Source organism: Pan paniscus, chromosome 19 (assembly GCF_029289425.2).
Source record: "Pan paniscus chromosome 19, NHGRI_mPanPan1-v2.0_pri, whole genome shotgun sequence".
NCBI lineage: Eukaryota > Metazoa > Chordata > Mammalia > Primates > Hominidae > Pan > Pan paniscus.
This window is the reverse complement of record NC_073268.2, coordinates 82,225,206-82,242,166: the sequence shown is the minus strand read 5'-3', so window position 1 is coordinate 82,242,166 and position 16,961 is coordinate 82,225,206. Positions and strand designations below refer to the sequence as shown.

The window sequence follows — 16,961 nt, the reverse complement described above, 5'->3', positions numbered from 1 at the left end:
GCAGGTGAGATGGCCCTGCTTTTTAGTCTTCTTAGATCTAGAAGAGTTCCTCCATTTTTCTTCCTCCTTTCTTACAATCTATATATATTTGAGATGGAGTCTTGCTCTGTTGTCCAGGCTGGAGTACAGTGGTGCGATCTCACTCACTGCAACTTCTCCTGCCTCAGCTTCCCAAGTAGCTGGGATTACAGGTGCCCACCACCATGCCTATTTAATTTTTTTTTTTTTTAGTTGAGACAGGGTTTCACCATGTTGGCCAGGCTGGTCTCGAACTCATGACCTCAAGAGATTTGCCCACCTTGGCCTCTCAAAGTGCTGGGATGACAGGGGTGAGACACTGTGCCCCCTCACAATCTTAATATTTTTAAAGAGTAGAGGACAATCATTTGGGTTTGTCTGAAGTTATATTATGACGCGATTTCAGTTGTATTGTTGCCGGGATTACAAGAGAAGTGAGATTGTAATCTTCTTAGTGCAGCATATCAGGAAGTACATGATATCAATTTATGCCATTACTATTGGTAATGTTAACTATGATTACTGGGCTAGAAATCTGATGTCTGCCAGATTTCTACATTGTAATCTTACTATATTGTCCTTTGTAATTAATTAATCAGTATCTCATGGGGAGATACTTCACAACTATGTGGATATCCTGTTTTTCATCAAATTTTCATCCAATAATTTTAGATTTTTACCTAAATCAATTGTTTTTGTGATGGTTGCCAACAAGTAATTTTTAAATTTATCACTCCTTCTACATTTATTATTTCTCATTCTGCTGTAAGGGAGTACTTTCCCATTTCCCCAAATTAATTAGTTAATTAATATTAGTGTGAACACATGGATCCTTATTCAGTGAGTTATGATTCACTAATATAATTCATTATTTTGATGCTTGAGTCGTCACAGAATTGATCAGTGGGAGCCACTTCAAGTGGCTCATGTGTCTTTTTGATATGTCTCCATATCCTTTGGGTACTTCCTAATTTTATTTAAAAAAAAATTTTTTTTTTTTGAGACAGCGTTTCTGTCTTGTTGCCCAGGCTAGAGTGCAATGGTGCGATCTTGGCTCACCACAACCTCCGCCTCCCGGGTTCAAGCAACTCTCCTGCCTCAGCCTCCCGAGTAGCTGGGATTATAGGCATGCGCCACCACACCCAGTGAATTTTGTATTTTCAGTAGAGATGCGGTTTCTCCATGTTGGTCAGGCTGGTCTTGAACTCCCGACCTCAGGTGATCCGCCCGCCTCGGCCTTCCAAAGTGCTGATATTACAGGTGTGAGCCACTGTGCCCGGCCCAGGACTCTGAATTCCTTCTTTGTACTTTTCTGAATTTTGTATTATCCTTTTGTATTCCTTCTTTGTATTATCCTGACTTTTGAGGAAGCTCAAAACAGCTATTTTGAATTCTCTGTAGGAAAGGTCACATATCTCTCTCTCTTTAGGATAGGTCACTGTTGCCTTATTTAGTTCATTTGGTGAGGTCATGTTTTCCAGCATGGTTTTGATGCTTATGGATATTAATTGTTGTCTGGGCATTAAAGAGTTAGGTATTTATTGCAGTCTTTGCAGTCTGGGCTTGTTTGTTGGGAAGGCTTTCCAAGTATTCAAAGGCAATCGAGTGTTGTGATCTAAGTCTTTGGTCACTGCAACAATATGTGCACCAGGAGAACCCTAAGCCCAGCAATGATGACTCTTGCAGAGCTCTTAAGGTATCACTTTGGTGGTCTTAAGTAAGATCCAAGAGAATTCCCTGGATTACCAGGCAAAGACTCTTGCTCTCTTCTCTTACTTTCACCCAGACAGAGTCTCTCTCTCCATGCTGAACTGCTTGGAGCTGGGTGACACAAGCAGCCTTGTGGCCTCAACAACTGGGACTGTACTAGGTCAGACCTGAAGCCAGCACGGCACTGGGTCTTGCCTGGCTACCGTCTGTTGTTCACTCAAGGCCTAAGGACTCTTTAGTCAACAGGTGGCGAATCCAGCCAGGCTTGTGTCCCTCCCTTCAGGGTGGTGAGCTCTCCCTAAGCCCAGGGCAGGTCCAGAAATGCTGTCCTGGACTTGGGAACCTTAGGAATCTACCTGGTGCTCTTTCCACTGCGCCTGAGCTGGCACCTAAACCGCAAGACAAAGTCCTTCCTACTCTTCCATCTTCTTCCCTCAAGGAGAAGGAGTCTCTCCCCCTGGTCACCACCATCCCAGGCCTGCAGCGATCACTGCCTGGCTACCAGTGATGTTCACTCAAGGCCCAAGAGCTCTTCAGTCAGCTTGTGGTAAAGGCTGCCAGGCTTGAGTCTCTTCCTTCATGGCACTGTGCTCCCCTCTGGCTTAGAGCAAGTCCAGAAATGCCACTCAGGGGCCAAGGCCTGGAATCAGGGACCCCAGGATCCTGCTTTGTGCTCTATCCCACTATGGCCGACTTGGTACCCAAGCTGCAAGACAAAGCCCCTTTACTCTTTCCTCTCCTTTCCTCAAGTAGAAGGAGTCTCTCCCTGTGACCACCACAGCTGGAAATGTGCTGAGTCACACCTGAAGTCGGCATGGCGCGGTATCTCACTCAAGTCTTGTGGTGAGTACTGCCTGGCAACTGGTGGTGTTAATTCAAGTCCGAGGACTCTTGGATCATCCGGTAATGAATCCTGCCGGAACTGGTACTTCTCTTTAAGGCAGTGGCTAGAGTGTGTCAAGAAACGTTGTCCAGCAGATAGGGCCTGGAACGGGGACCTCAGGATTCAGCCTGGTGCCCTATTCTACTGTGACTGAGCTGGAATGCAAGTTGCAAGACAAAGTTCTCTTTACCCTCCCCTCTCCTCTCCCCAGGCAGAAGGAAGTAGTCTCTCCTGGAGCTGCGAGCTGTTCTGCCTGAGGTCATGGGAGGGGTAACACAAGCACACCCTTGGCCACCCCAGCTGGTGTCTCACAGGTTGTGTGCACAAAAAGACCACTGGCTCCAGCTCAGCACAGCACTAGGACTTGCCTAGGAATTTCAGTCCTTGTGGCCTAGACCACCTTTCAAGTTTATTTAGGACCCCAGAGCACTTTACCCCGTGGTAGTGGGGCTAGTTGGAACTCAAGTTCTGTCTGGCTGCTGGGATGGATGATTCTTTTCCAGCTAGGGCTGGTCTAAATGCTCCCTCGTGGTTACTAGGTGAATTCTGCCCTGTGTGGCTTTCTGCTGTGACAGACAGCACTGAATTCCAATGCAAAGTCCAACAAACAGTTCACACTCCCTCCCCCAAGCACACAGATTCTCCCTCTGCACCACATGGCCACTGATGGGGATGAGCGAGGGGTGGTGTCGACAACTCGAGATTGTCTTTCCCAGCCTCTTCAATGCCCCTTTCCTTGATATAATTTTAAAGCCAGGTACAGGGATTTTTGGTTATGACGGTGCTTTTTTGCATGGATGGTTGTTCTATTTGGTGTTCCTGTGAGGGGGATGATCACTGGAGGTCTCTATGTGGCCATCTTGCTCCACCACTTTTTTTTTTGAGGCGGAGTCTCACTCTGTAGCCAGGCTGGAGTGCCGTGGCACGATCTCGGTTCACTGCAGCCTCTGCCTCCTGGCTTCAAGCAATTCTCCTGCCTCAGCCTCCCCAGTAGCTGGGACAACAGGTGTGCACCACCATGCTTTTGGTTAAAACACAATACTCCAAGCTTGTCATAATTTGTAAACCTCAGCTTTCTAAACCTCAGCCATTTCCCCAATGAACTGAAGATAACGGTGTTTAGAAATGAAGGTCTGGGCCGGGCGTGGTGGCTCACGCCTGTAATCCCAGCACTTTGGGAGGCTGAGGCGGGTAGATCACGAGGTCAGAAGATCGAGACCATCTTAGCTAACACGATGAAAGCCCGTCTCTACTAAAAATACAAAAAATTAGCCGGGCGTGGTGGCGGGCACCTGTAGTCCCAGCTACTCGGGAGGCCGAGGCAGAAGAATGATGTGAACCGGGAGGCGGAGCTTGCAGTGAGCCGAGATTTCACCACTGCACTCCAACCTGGGTGACAGAGTGAGACTCCATCTTAAAAAAAAAAAAGAAATCAAGGTCTGCATTGTGTCTGGGTGTAGTGCTCATTGATACAGAGGCATCACTGCTTCTAGGTCTTCTTCAACAGACAGAGCTAGGAAATACATACACATATTTATGTACACATACACTACTCATATACACAATAATTAGGTCTGCATTTTGATAGCACCAGATAGTCAGCATGCCTAACTTTGACACCTCAGCACTTCTGTTTTAAACCCTTAGCACTTTTCCAACGCTCCTCCCTTCCCCAGCCTATTCTACAAAGAAGCTCCTGGGATATGGCAAGTTTGTTGAAGGTTGTGTTTTGTGCCATTTTGTTCACTGGAAGGCATTTTAGGGGGCTGGATAGGTTTGGATCACTGAAAAATAATCAGAGCAGACTTTAGAGCTTAGACGATAGTCCTGATTCCTCTCATTTAATGGTATTTTCACAGAAATAAAAATCTGCTATTTTTGTAATTGGAAGAGGCAATTTGGATTTGAGGAGTCCATCGGTAGAAACTGCCCAATTGCAGCCCCTCTATTTAGTGGTTATGTGGTCTATTTTGTGCCATAAGTAGATTCCCCTTTTCAAGTGTTTTTCTTCTTAAATGCTTTGATCACCAGGTTGCCTGTCATCACAGTTGTGCTGTACCCTCCCTAGCCATAGTTTGCAGTGATCTCCCCCTGCTGGAGATGGTACAGGAAATACTAACCGCCACAGGTAGCCTAGTGAAGAAAGAACCACAGCCATAAGGAGCTGGTTATCATCCTCCTTTTTTTTTTTTTTTTTTTGAGATGGAGTCTCGCTCTGTCTCCCAGGCTGGAATGCAGTGGCGCAATCTCGGCTCACTGCAAGCTCCGCCTCCCGGGTTCACGCCATTCTCCTGCCTCAGCCTCCCGAGTACCTGGGACTACAGGTGCCCGCCACCACGCCCGGCTAATTTTTTGTATTTTTAGTAGAGACGGGTTTTCACCGTGTTAGCCAGGATGGTCTCGATCTCCTGACCTCGCGATCCGCCCGCCTCGGCCTCCCAAAGTGCTGAGATTACAGGCGTGAGCCACTGCGCCCCGCCCATCCTCTATTTTTGCACAGTTGAACTGAATCTTCCCAAAGTAATATTACTCACCTAGCAATCATAGACTAAATGAACTCTATACTATATAACTGTAACTCTACAAATGCATATAACTATATAACTATACACTCTATAAATGCACATGGCTAGGGAGGCCTTCTTCCAAGACAAGTAGGTCCCTGAAGATGCTTCTCAATGACCGTCTTTTTTCTCTTGGTTTATGGCAGGATGGTGTTCTAAATGCAAAGGATCAATGTTTTCACGTATCTCTTATGCTATATTTCTGCAAGAAGTTTATAACATAATTCTCTCATTTCTAATACATGGACCAATCTTTCAATATATAGGATCTCTTTCCTGTGCCCCAAACTTAATAATAAGTACTATTCCTCAGTGACATTTCCTATCTATTAACCTGAGGATCATTCCCTGCTTTAATCTCTCAATAAAAGATTAAAAAGATGAAAGAAAGAAAAGGAAAGAAAACAGCTTGAGCTGTGTGCATGTGTGTGCCAGTATGCCTGTGTGTGGGTGTGTATGTGGTTGCTGTGCAAATATTTGTTGCTTTTGTGTGAGTGTGAGTATATATGTGGTATGTGTGGCATGCATGTGGATTTGTGTATGTGGTTTGAGTGTGTGTGCTTTGTGTATGTGCCCATGCGTATGCATGTGTGTGTGTGTGTGTGTCTGCGCATGCACGTGCACATGATAATTAGTTCTTTGTGTGCCATTGCTGCCTCCTAGTGGCATCTATTCCTTTCCAAAGTGCTGGCAAAACAGTTGGGAAAGAAAAGAAGCCCTCATATTGAAGTTTCCTGTGTCAGGCACTGGGTACATTTTTCTACATATCTCACCTCTGTTAATTCAATCTCCCCAATCATCCCATAAGGAAAATAAATAAACTGAAGCTCAGGAAGATTATGTAACTTAGTTTACCGAGGTCACAAAGCTAATAAGTGACAGAACCAGATATCTAAACTTCAGAATGATTTCTTTCGTACCATTTTTATACTGCTAGTTAAGCTATGATTTTTCCCAGTAGCTTTCTGGAAATATTTGCATTCTAAAGTTGGAGTTTTACAGCCTACTCCTGAAGGAAGTTGGTAGAAAAGATTGTTGTATATGCAAGGCTAGGAAGTATCCTAGGTTGCTAGTTTTTATGGATACTGGCTAGGGCACTATGGCAATATGTATATCACTGAAGGGAAGGGAGAAAGAGTAGCCAGTTTATCTCTGTTAATATCCTATAGCATGAATTGCCCAAGAGGCTAAGATAGAATAAGCAGCAGAAGGAGGAATGAAATGGTGAATATTGCTTAGTTCTAGCATAAGGAAGAAATCCAAAGTCACTGTGCTAAAGGCAGTGACTCTTTTCTTAGTAGTGAAAAAAAGAAAACATGCCTCGTCATTCTTAGTTTCTGCAATCTTTATACTGTATTTATTTATTTATTCTATTAAAAAAATAGAGACAGGGTCTCGCTATGTTGCTTAGGCTAGTCTGAAACTCCTGGGCTCAAGCAATCTGCCTTCCTCTGCCTCCCACAGTGTTAGGATTACAGGCGTGAGCCACTGTGCCTGGCCTATAATGCATTCATTTGTGGTATAATCTACACTTCTGTGGTCTGTGAATAGAAAGTTCTGCATTACTCACCATTCAGTTTAAGGAATTTACCAGGTACAGGATTGTTTTCATATTTGTCTCTAATGTGTTTATATAATAATTATAATTCTTGGTATTTACAAATTGTTTTCCATCTAGATAGCTAAAAGTCATTTACATTTTTCACTCTAATGATGGAGTATCTTAATAATGCAAAATGGTGAATCACGGAAATTTGATTGCTTTGAATGTTAGCTTATGCATATTGCTAATTTTGAAACAATAAATTAAAAATATGGAAGATACTTATATCTGTCTAATATATCTATATAACTATATATAAAATTCCACAAAAATAGATAAAGGACAAAAGAGATACTTTGCAGAAGAATAAAAGACTAATAGAGATATTTAAATATTTCAACTTCTCTAATAGTGAAAAATGCAAAGTAAAAAGAGATGCTTTTTTTTTTTACATACAATTAGCACAGATCTAAAAAACCATTAATGTGAGACAGTCATTTGCACAGACCATTGAGTGAAGTTGCAATTTGAAAAATACTTCCAGTAAGTGATTTGGCAGTACTGATCAAAAGCCTTAATGCTTTTATAATGCCCATAAGAATATCTTTTATGGAGAGAGCTAAAATTTCAACCAAGATGTATATATTCAAAGGCATTCATTGCAACATTATTTATAAGGGCAAGAATTGGTAACCACAGGAGAGTAATTGAGAAAATTGTCATATCTACATGATGATATAATAAGTAGATATTAAAAATGATAACATAGATATAAAAATTTGAGTAAATATATACAAATGTTAATAGTAGTTATTACTTAATGGCAGGATTGCACATAAGTTTTTTCTCCTTTAAACTTTCCAGTATTTTTCAATTTCCTTATAAGGGAAATGAAACTTTGAAACCATGAAAACTTTTTATTTTTATTTTTTTATTTTATTTATTTATCTTTTTGAGACGGAGTTTCGCTCTTGTTGCCCAGGCTGGAGTGCAATGGTGTGATCTTGGCTCACTTCAACCTATGCCTCCCAGGTTCAAGCGATTCTCCTGCCTCAGCCTCCTGGGTAGCTGGATTACAGGCATGTGCCACCATGCCCAGCGAATTTTGTATTTTTAGTAGAGACGGGGTTTCTCCATGTTGGTCAGGCTGGTCTCGAGCTCCCGACCTTGGGTGATCCACTCGCCCTGGCCTCCCAAAATGTTGGGATTACAGGCATAAAAAAGCTATTTAATACATGTTTTACTTTTTCTGCTCTTTCTTTACATCACTCTTTTCCTTATCTTTATCTTTCCCCTTGTCAGCTTTTCTATCTTTTTGCTCTCTTTTTTCTCCTGCCCTTCTTTCTTGTCTCCATCCTGGTTGGCAATCTTGTTGTTGATGAGGTTGTGCAGGGCGACCACCGAATGGATCAGTGAGGCCCACAGAATGGATCAGTGAGGCCAAGTACACTACCACCATCTGGTCATTGGTCCTCAGGTAAAAGGCTTTAACAGGCTCCTGCAGGCTAACATCTGGCAGCAGGTTGAAGACATCCTGCAGCTCGTAGATGATCTGGTGGTTGATGCGCAGCTTGCCTGTGGCTACTTTTTCCAGGTAGCTCCTGATATCCAGAAGCTTGGAGTTCAGTCCCTTCAAACCATGGACCCGGTTTGTGATCCGCTGGGACAGAGTGCCTACCGTTGTGTTGTGTCTTTGATGTCTCGTAGCAAGTGTTCAACTCCAACTTCCTCAGCTTACTCTGCTCCAATTTCACTGGTCACATGTTCAAATGTTTTCAAGGTTGGAGTTCCATCATCTTGGATTTCTTCCACTGAAATGTATGCTTCTGTGGGCAGCCCTAGGTCCTTTGGATTCACATCAATAATGATCAATACTGAGTTAGGATAGTATCTTTTCATGAGTTCATTGATGGTAATGCCATTCTTGTGTATTTTCAGGCCTGTGTGGTACCAGACAACTATTCTTTCTCTGGCATTGACTTTCTTAAACATTCCATACATGTTTTCCAAATAATCATGGTCTAAAAACCACATAGAATTGTCTTTGTCATCTTCATCAAAAGGAACTGCAAAACTGTTCAATACATCAAGTACTTTCTTTTGCCATGACCCCCAAAACACACCAACAACGCATTTCTGGATTCCAACCTTGCCAATTCGGTTGAAATGATCCACCACACTGAGCAGCACCGGGGGTGGCCCACCACCTTCTGTACTGCCAGCTCTGGCATCGAGACACACCTCGCCCAGGCCTGGCTCCCTGCGACCTGCAAACACCGGCAGCGGTAGTGATTTCCCTGGGGCTCCATCAGGCCCAGGCTCTTCTTCCCTCACGTTTACATTTGACTTTGCAAAACAAAAAACTCAAATAACAGTGGCTTAAACAAACAAAGGTAATCTCTAGGTCTCCCACTATAGTTACTTTAATTTTATGGAGCAAGAGTTTAAATTATACAGATTGGCCGGGTGTGGTAGCTCATGCCTGTAATCCCAGCACTTTGGGAGGCCAAGGCAGGCGGATCACCTGAGGTTGGGAGTTCGAGACCAGCCCGACCAACATGGAGAAACCCTGTCTCTACTAAAAATACAAAAAATTAGTCGGGTGTGGTGGCACATGCCTGTAATTCCAGCTACTGGGGAGGCTGAGGTAGGAGAATCGCTTGAAGCTGGGAGGTGGAGTTTGCAGTAAGCACGCCATTGCACTCCAGCCTGGGCAACAAGAACAAAACTCTGTCTCAAAAAAAAAAAAAAAAAATATATATATATATATACACACATACATATGTATACAGATCATCAGATTTAATCCTTCAAGATGCAGATTAGTTCAAATTACAGACGAATAATTATTATCTTTCTAATTAATAAAAGCTCACATTTTCCTATTGATTTTTTTCTGTAGAGAATAATTGAATTCACATTGTTCAATGTCATCTAGACTAATTCTTAAGTTTATATTTTGAAAATAAGCAGATCCCTTTCAACATGGGAAGTATAGCACAATTATCTTCCCACACAGAAAATAAAAACAAATTTTTTTAGGGTCCTCTTTGTACTACCATTATCAACAATGTCACCATTTGATTTTTAAAAATTGAGATAAGATGTCATTTGTTTTTGAAACAAACCTACTTTCATTTAAGTCATTTGTAGCTGTTAGGAAACAATATTTTCAATAGAAATAGTGTTTCAATGTCACTCTCTTTTTATCAAAGATAAAACAAGGTTCTGTATATATTTTCCTATGCTGACTTTATAAGCACAGCACGGTGTTTTCTTTATTTCCTCTCTATCCCAAAACGTGATTTGTATCTTTTTTTTTTTTGAGACAGAGTCTCACTCTGTCACCCAGGCTGCAGTGCGGTGGCGCGATCTTGGCCCACTACAATGTCTGCCTCCTGGGTTCAAGCAATTCTGCCTCAGCTTCCTGAGTAGCTGGGATTACAGGTGCCCACCATCAAGCCTGGCTAATTTTTGTATTTTTAGTAGAGATGGGGGTTTCACCATGTTGGTCAGGCTGGTCTCGAACTCCTGAGCTTGTGATCCGCCCACCTCGGCCTCCCAAAGTGCTGGGATTATAGGCGTGAGCCATCGCGCCCAGCTGCATTATTTATATACCTTTTAAGCCAGGTGACATAATCTGAGTTGAAATGTGGTTATTTGGTATTTGTCTTATTACCTCCTACTATCTCATAAATTTTTGGAGGGTGGAGACTTATCTTTTTTGTCATAAGTCCAGAATCTTTGTTGTAGTTAGAACCATTTGGGTTTACCCATCAGTTCAGTCCTCTGAGAAAATAACCCCAAACCCTCTCCCCAAAGTGCAAAGATGAGCTAAGAAAGTCATGTTTATACAATAGGATGCCCTATCTCCTGGCCATATCTCATTGGACTAATTGTGCTTACCTGATTCAAATTAGATCACTCACTTTCACTCTCCATAGCAAGAGATTTATATTCAGAAAAGTTAGTCTTCCGGGTTTCTAGACTGGAAGCTTTATGCATAGGGTGGTCATATTCTACCACTTGTGCAGAGAAAAGCACGAAAATTAATGTGCATTCATTTGGTGATTCAGTGAACATTTATGGATTGTTTCTATATGGTAGTTACCCTGCAAGGTGCTGTCTGTGCAATGGTGAACCTAACAGGTATCGTCTTCATTCTTTTGGAAACTATAGGCATTTTTAAAAGATTACACCTGGGTTGGGTGCAGTGGCTCACACCTGTAATCCCAGCACTTTAGGAGGCAGAGGTGGGTGGATCACTTGAGGTCAGGAGTTCAAGATCAGCCCGGCCAACATGGTGAAACCCCATCTCTACCAAAAATATAAAAAATTAGCGGGGCGTGGTGGCACGCGCCTGTAATCCCAGCTACTCTGAAGGCTGAAGCAGTAGAATTGTTTGAACCCGGGAGGCGGAAGTTGCAGTGAGCTGAGATCACACCACTGCACTCCAGTCTGGACGACAGAACGAGACTCCGTCTCAAATAAATAAATAAATAAATAAATAGATTACACTAATTAATATTTGATGACAAATTTTGATAAATGCAATGAAGAAAAGAGAACCAGGGGATTTGAAAGGAAATAAGGGCTGGTTTGAGAATCAGTGAAGGCCTCTCTGAGGTACTGATATTTAAGCTAAGGTGAAGAACAAAGTGTCATAGCATTTCCAGTGGAGGAAACATTCCCTTAATATGCCTGCATATACCTGATGTTCAATAAATGTACATTGAGTTGGAAGATTATTATCTTTATGCAGTAACTAGACATAGAAGGAAAATTCATTGATTACCATAGGTGTTTGGCCATAAAACATTTATAAGACACTGCATTTTTTAGGCCACATAAGCCTGGAGCTACACTACAACAGTGACAAGAGAATATATATATATATATATATATTTTTTTTTTTTTTTTTTGAGACAGAGTCTCGCTATGTTGCCCAGGCTGGAGTGCAGTGGCACGATCTTGACTCACTGCAAGCTCTGCCTCCCAGGTTCACGCCATTCTCCTGCCTCAGCCTCCCAAGTAGCTGGGACTACAGGTGCCCACCACCACGCCTGCTAATTTTCTTTTTTGTATTTTTAGTAGAGATGGGGTTTCACCGTGTTAGCCAGGAGGGTCTCGATCTCCTGACCTCATGATCCGCCTGCCTCGGCCTCCCAAAGTGCTGGGATTACAGGCATGAGCCACCACGCCTGGCCGACAAGAGAATATTTACCTGGCTTCATCCTTGAGGTTCCTGAATAGGCTCTGAGTTCAGCAATTTCTTCCCAAATATTTGTAGAGGTCCCCAGGGTGAGTCACATGGGTGCTCTGTATATGATGGAACTACCCTATCATAGTGCTCTGTCTCTGACTGAGCTACTTGGGAGGCTGAGGTGGGAGGATTGCTTGAGCTCAGGAGTTGGAGGCTGTAGTGAGCTATGATCATGCCACTGCACTCCAGCCTAGGTGACAGAGCCAGGCTCTGCCTCTAAAAAAAGAAAAAAGAAAATTCTCAAAGGAAGTTCTTTACACTGTAAGATTAGGAATCACTCTCTTATACAAAGAGGAAGATGCTACATGAAGGGCAACTCATGACCAACACTTTGCTTCATGCATCATCACTTTCCCCTTCAATTTTGCATATTGCCATTGAACCAGATCTCTTTAGGATGACTTACTTTTTCTTTTTTTTTTCGAGATAGAGTCTCACTCTGTTACCCAGGCTAGAGTGCAGTGGCGTGATCTTGGCTCACTGCAACCTCCACCTCCTGGGTTCAAGCGGTTCTCCTGCCTCAGCCTCCTTAGTAGCTGGGATCACAGGCGTCCACCACTGCACCTGCTTTTTGTATTTTTAGTAGAGATGGGGTTTCACCATATTGGCCAGGCTGGTCTTGAACTCCTGACCTCATGATCCACCTGCCTCAGCCTCCCGAAGTGCTGGGATTACATGCATGAGCCACCATGCTCAGCCAGGATGACTTAATTTCTAGGCGGTTCCTTGGTTCTCAGGTAAGGAGTTTCCAAGTGAAACTTGCCTACCAGTCATCTAAACATGACATGTAGGCTTGAGTTCCAAGGTGAACACAGCTCAGGCTCAAGCTGGTATCCCTTTCATGTTATATACACATAACATAAATAATAAAACTCTATATGCATATCTTAATATTTTTATTTGCATGTGTGTGTATATATGAATGAAAAATATATAAATGAAAATGATATATATAAATGAAAAAAGTGACAATCAGCTTGTTCTTAAAAGCGGGAAGGGAGATCTACTCATCTTATTTTCACCTAAGTAGAGGAAATATTTAAAGACATTTTTCATTTTCAGTTATATTCTTCTGCTATAGTTATTTCCTCTGAGATGAGCTTGAGCTTGTTACATTTTTTTCTTTGATTTATCTTCTATTTATTTATCTTCTATTTTTCTTTTCATGTTTATTTAGACACCATTTGTCAAATTCATTTCATATTCTTTCAGCAATGCAGTTTATGATTCTAAAAATTGCATATATTTGTTATGCACAACATTGTGAAATGACTAAGTCAAGCTAATTAACATAAGCGTTGTTTCACATACTTATTAATTCTGTGATGAGAACACTTAAGATGTACTCTTTTAGCAATTTTCAAGAACACAATACATTGTCATTTACTATGGTCACCACGTTGTATAATAGATCGCTTAGACTTATTCCTCCAATCTAACTTAAATTTTGTTTCCTTTGACCAATGTCCTCCTCCTCCTGAGGCTGGAGTAGGGTAGTTTATCTTTTTTTTTTTTTTTTTTTTTTGAGTCTCGCTCTGTCGCCCAGGCTACAGTGCAGTAGCGCAATCTCGGCTCACTGCAACCTTTGCTTCCCGGGTTCAAGCAATTCTCCTGCCTCAGCCTCCCGAGTAACTGGGATTACAGCCGTGCGCCACCACGCCTGGCTAATTTTTTGTATTTTTAGGAGAGACAGGGTTTCACCGTGTTAGCCCGGATGGTCTCGATCTCCTGACCTCCTGATCCGCCCGCCTTGGCCTCCCAAAGTACTGGGATTACAGACGTGAGCCACCGCGCCCGGCCAGTTTATCTATCTTGAATGTATTAACTGACTGGTTAAATTCCTGCAATTGCATGCTTGATTTTGCATCCTTGATTCTCAGTACTAATTATCTGGATTATAGATCATTCCCTAGTTATAAACATGTTCAAGTATGCTTTTGAAAACTAAACATTCTTAAAAGCATTCTGTACCCTTTATTTTCCTTAGCATGATTTGTCTTTGAGACAAGGAAGAGCTGTTGGTGTTTACTTCCAGTGGGATAGGTTTTAAAAAGAACCTTTTGAAGAATTTGACTTGGGTTTTGATTTATCAGAGAGTGAGGAAATTTTCACTTGAGACTCATTCAACTCTGATGTCTGCCAACATAACGGATCACCCCTTCTGTGAACATCCTCCAGCCGCCCCATTTTCTGTGCCCTTATTTTTTCGCCACGGCCCCTAAGGTGATCATAAGCGACTCTGCGCGGGATGCGGGAGGGCAGCAGCATTCAAACTGTGGTCGGGTTATCCCGGAAGCTTCGACTGGGGACCCGCCAAGGGGCCCACAAGCTGGGGTGCGAGTCTGGCGGCTGCTGGGCCAGCAGGAGCGTCGCCATGGCAACGGGGCCGCGCGCACGCCGCCACCTGTGGGTGGAGAAATGCCCGCGCGGAAGTCTCCGCCCCCAGCCTGGGGCGCCGGTGGTCGCCGCCGCCGGGAACGTCGCCATGGCAACCGCACCGCAGGCTAGAGGGGTGGAGTAGGGGGCGGGGAAATGCGAGCGCGAAAGTCCCCGCCCCCGGGCTGCTGGGCGGCGGCGACCCAGCGGCCGGCAAGGATTTGAAACCGTTTGGCAGGGGCGGCGGTGGCGGCGGCGTTGGCGGCAGCGGCCGAGCGGAAAGCTTGCGTGTGGTGGTGCCAGGTTCTCGTTTTTTTCCGAATTTCCTTCCCCCGCCCCTCCCACCAGGTTCTTGAGTGGAATTTTGCGCCGGTGGCTGCCGCCCCGCCCTTGCGGGCCCGTTCGGGAAGGGGCGTCGCCCTCAGGCCCTGGGCCCGTTCTCCGGGCCTGAGGGGCGCGCGCCCCTGGGGTCCCGGCGCTGCCCGCTGTGGTGTCCCCGGCAGGCAGAGCGCGATCCAGGCCGGGACGACTTGGGAAAGTTCTAAGTAAAGTTTGATCAGCCGGTTTGATCGGTCTGACGTGGTCCAGGAGTCTGACCCAAGGGTTTGCGACTGGGAGAGGAAATCTGTGTCCTGGACAAGGTAGGAGCGCGGCCTGGGCCTGGGCCTCGGCGGGCCGAGGAAGGGACTGCCAGGAACGGCACCGCTGGAGTTTTCAATTCCGTCCCAGAAAAGAGTCTCAGAACAATCAGCTGGATTTGCGGGGACAGAACCAGGGCGCTGGTTGGTTTGCAGAAAGTCATAGGCCGCTTGGAGAGGCCCTAGCCCAGCACCGCCGCATGTAGGATGCTACCCTGTGTTTCTGAGTTAATTATTTTTAAGTGTTCAAGAGAACGACATAAGTAAATGTGAACAGCTTTTCTGATCATTGCACGGCTATTTTTATTTGTCTTTAATATTTTAAGATGAGTCAAAATAAGATAGAAAAGGCACATTAAATTCCATGAGCCTCTCCACAGTGGTCAGGCTGCAGCTTAGTGGAATGCATGGTATTAATAATTTGTGCAGTGTTCAGGCCCAGCTGTCACTGTCCCCTAAGAACCTAGGTCAGTGACTTCACCTCACTTAAGCCTCAGCTTCCTTCTTCCTCTGTGAAATGACCATGGAAATGGTGCGGAAATGGTAGGGCCGGGCCAGAGAATAAACTGAGATTTGTTTCTAAAGCACACACTGAGCTACGGGTAGAGTCAGGGAAGGCTCCTGTCAAAACATCCACACGTGTAAGCCAGAGAAAACGTGCACCTCTAATCCTTTTTAATTTGTCGACGTTTCCAGTTTTCTTTAATGACCCACAATATATTTAAAATATGATTTGATTGAACAAAATGGGTTTTACACAACTTCCAAGAACGTTTGTTTTGTTTGGCAAGGAGTGTGATATGAATGAAGTGTATTCTTTGCTTGGCAGTTGTGACTCCTTTTTTTCCCAGACATTTTAATACTTGTGGTTTGGTTATGTTTGCTGACTGTAGGGTAGGTAAGCCCATTTTGTAGCTGTCCAAAAAGTTTAAAAAAAGGCAGCATGGGTGAGTTTAATAAAAGACACGATCCAAATATAGATTGTAGCTATAAGCAAGAGTCACCCAATTTACTTCTTTTTTACCTTTGGAATTATTTATTTTTTTGAGACAGTCTTGCTCTGTGGCCCAGGTTGGAGTGCAGTGGTGCAATCTCAGCTCACGCTCACTGCAACGTCCGTCACCTGGGTTACCTTTGAAATAATTTATATAACTGATAGGCACACTATAATTACTCTAAGCCTAAGCCAAAGATGTAGCTTTACTTATTTTTCAATTCCAGTAATTTAAATTTTCAATTCTGATAAATGGTATGAAACTTTTGATAAGTTGGAACTTAGATACAATTGTGAATATGATGTAATTTGTTTTTAAATTATTTATTTTTCATTTTCAATTTTTTTTTTTTTTTGAGACGGAGCTTTGCTCTTGTCACCCAGGCTGGAGTGCAGTGGCATGATTTCAGCTCACTGCAACCTCTGCCTCCCAGGTTCAAGCGATTCTCCTGCCTCAGCTTCCTGAGTAGCTGGGATTACAGGTGCCTGCCACCATGCCCGGCTAATTTTTGTGTTTTTAATTGGCCAGGCTTGTCTCGAACTCCTGACCTCAGGTGACCCTCCCGCCTCGGCCTCCCAAAGTGCTGGGATTACAGGTGTGAGCCATTGCACCTGTTCCATTTTCAGGTTTTTTGAGACAGGGTCTCACTTTATTGCTCAGGCTGGAGTGCAGTGGCGTGATCTTGGCTCATTGCAGCCTTGACCTCTTGGGCTCAAGTGATCCTCCCACCTCAGTCTCCCGAGTAGCTGGGACTACAGATGCATGCTACCATGCTTGGCTAATTTTTGTATTTTTTTGTAGAGACAGGGTCTCACTATGTTGCCCAGGCTGGTCTTGAACTCCTGGGCTCAAATGATCCACTCACCTTGGCCTCCCGAAGTGTTTGGATTACAGGTGTGAGCCACCACACCTGGCCAATAAGATGTAATTTGTATAGCAATAATTCCTTGAAGGTTTGAAATGTTAGTTTT

At 43.7% G+C, this 16,961-nt stretch overlaps 1 protein-coding gene and 1 pseudogene across 25 annotated transcripts in view; one reads left to right on the top strand and one right to left on the bottom strand.

Moving 5' to 3' along the window:
• Positions 1–7,331: 7,331 nt before the first annotated feature.
• Positions 7,332–8,949, bottom strand: LOC100991451 (26S proteasome non-ATPase regulatory subunit 7-like; annotated as a pseudogene).
• Positions 8,950–14,378: 5,429 nt separating this feature from the next.
• Positions 14,379–16,961, top strand: part of CEP112 (centrosomal protein 112) — a 554,108-nt gene continuing 551,525 nt past the window's right edge. For 15 of the 25 annotated variants that reach the window (XM_063599331.1, XM_063599328.1, XM_063599327.1 and 12 more), the window contains exon 1: positions 14,379–14,660. The gene's annotated coding sequence lies outside the window, so the exon portion shown is untranslated. Of the gene's footprint in view, positions 14,999–16,961 lie in introns of all 25 variants that reach the window. The other 10 variants (XM_063599330.1, XM_063599335.1, XM_063599329.1 and 7 more) reach the window with 3 other exon arrangements.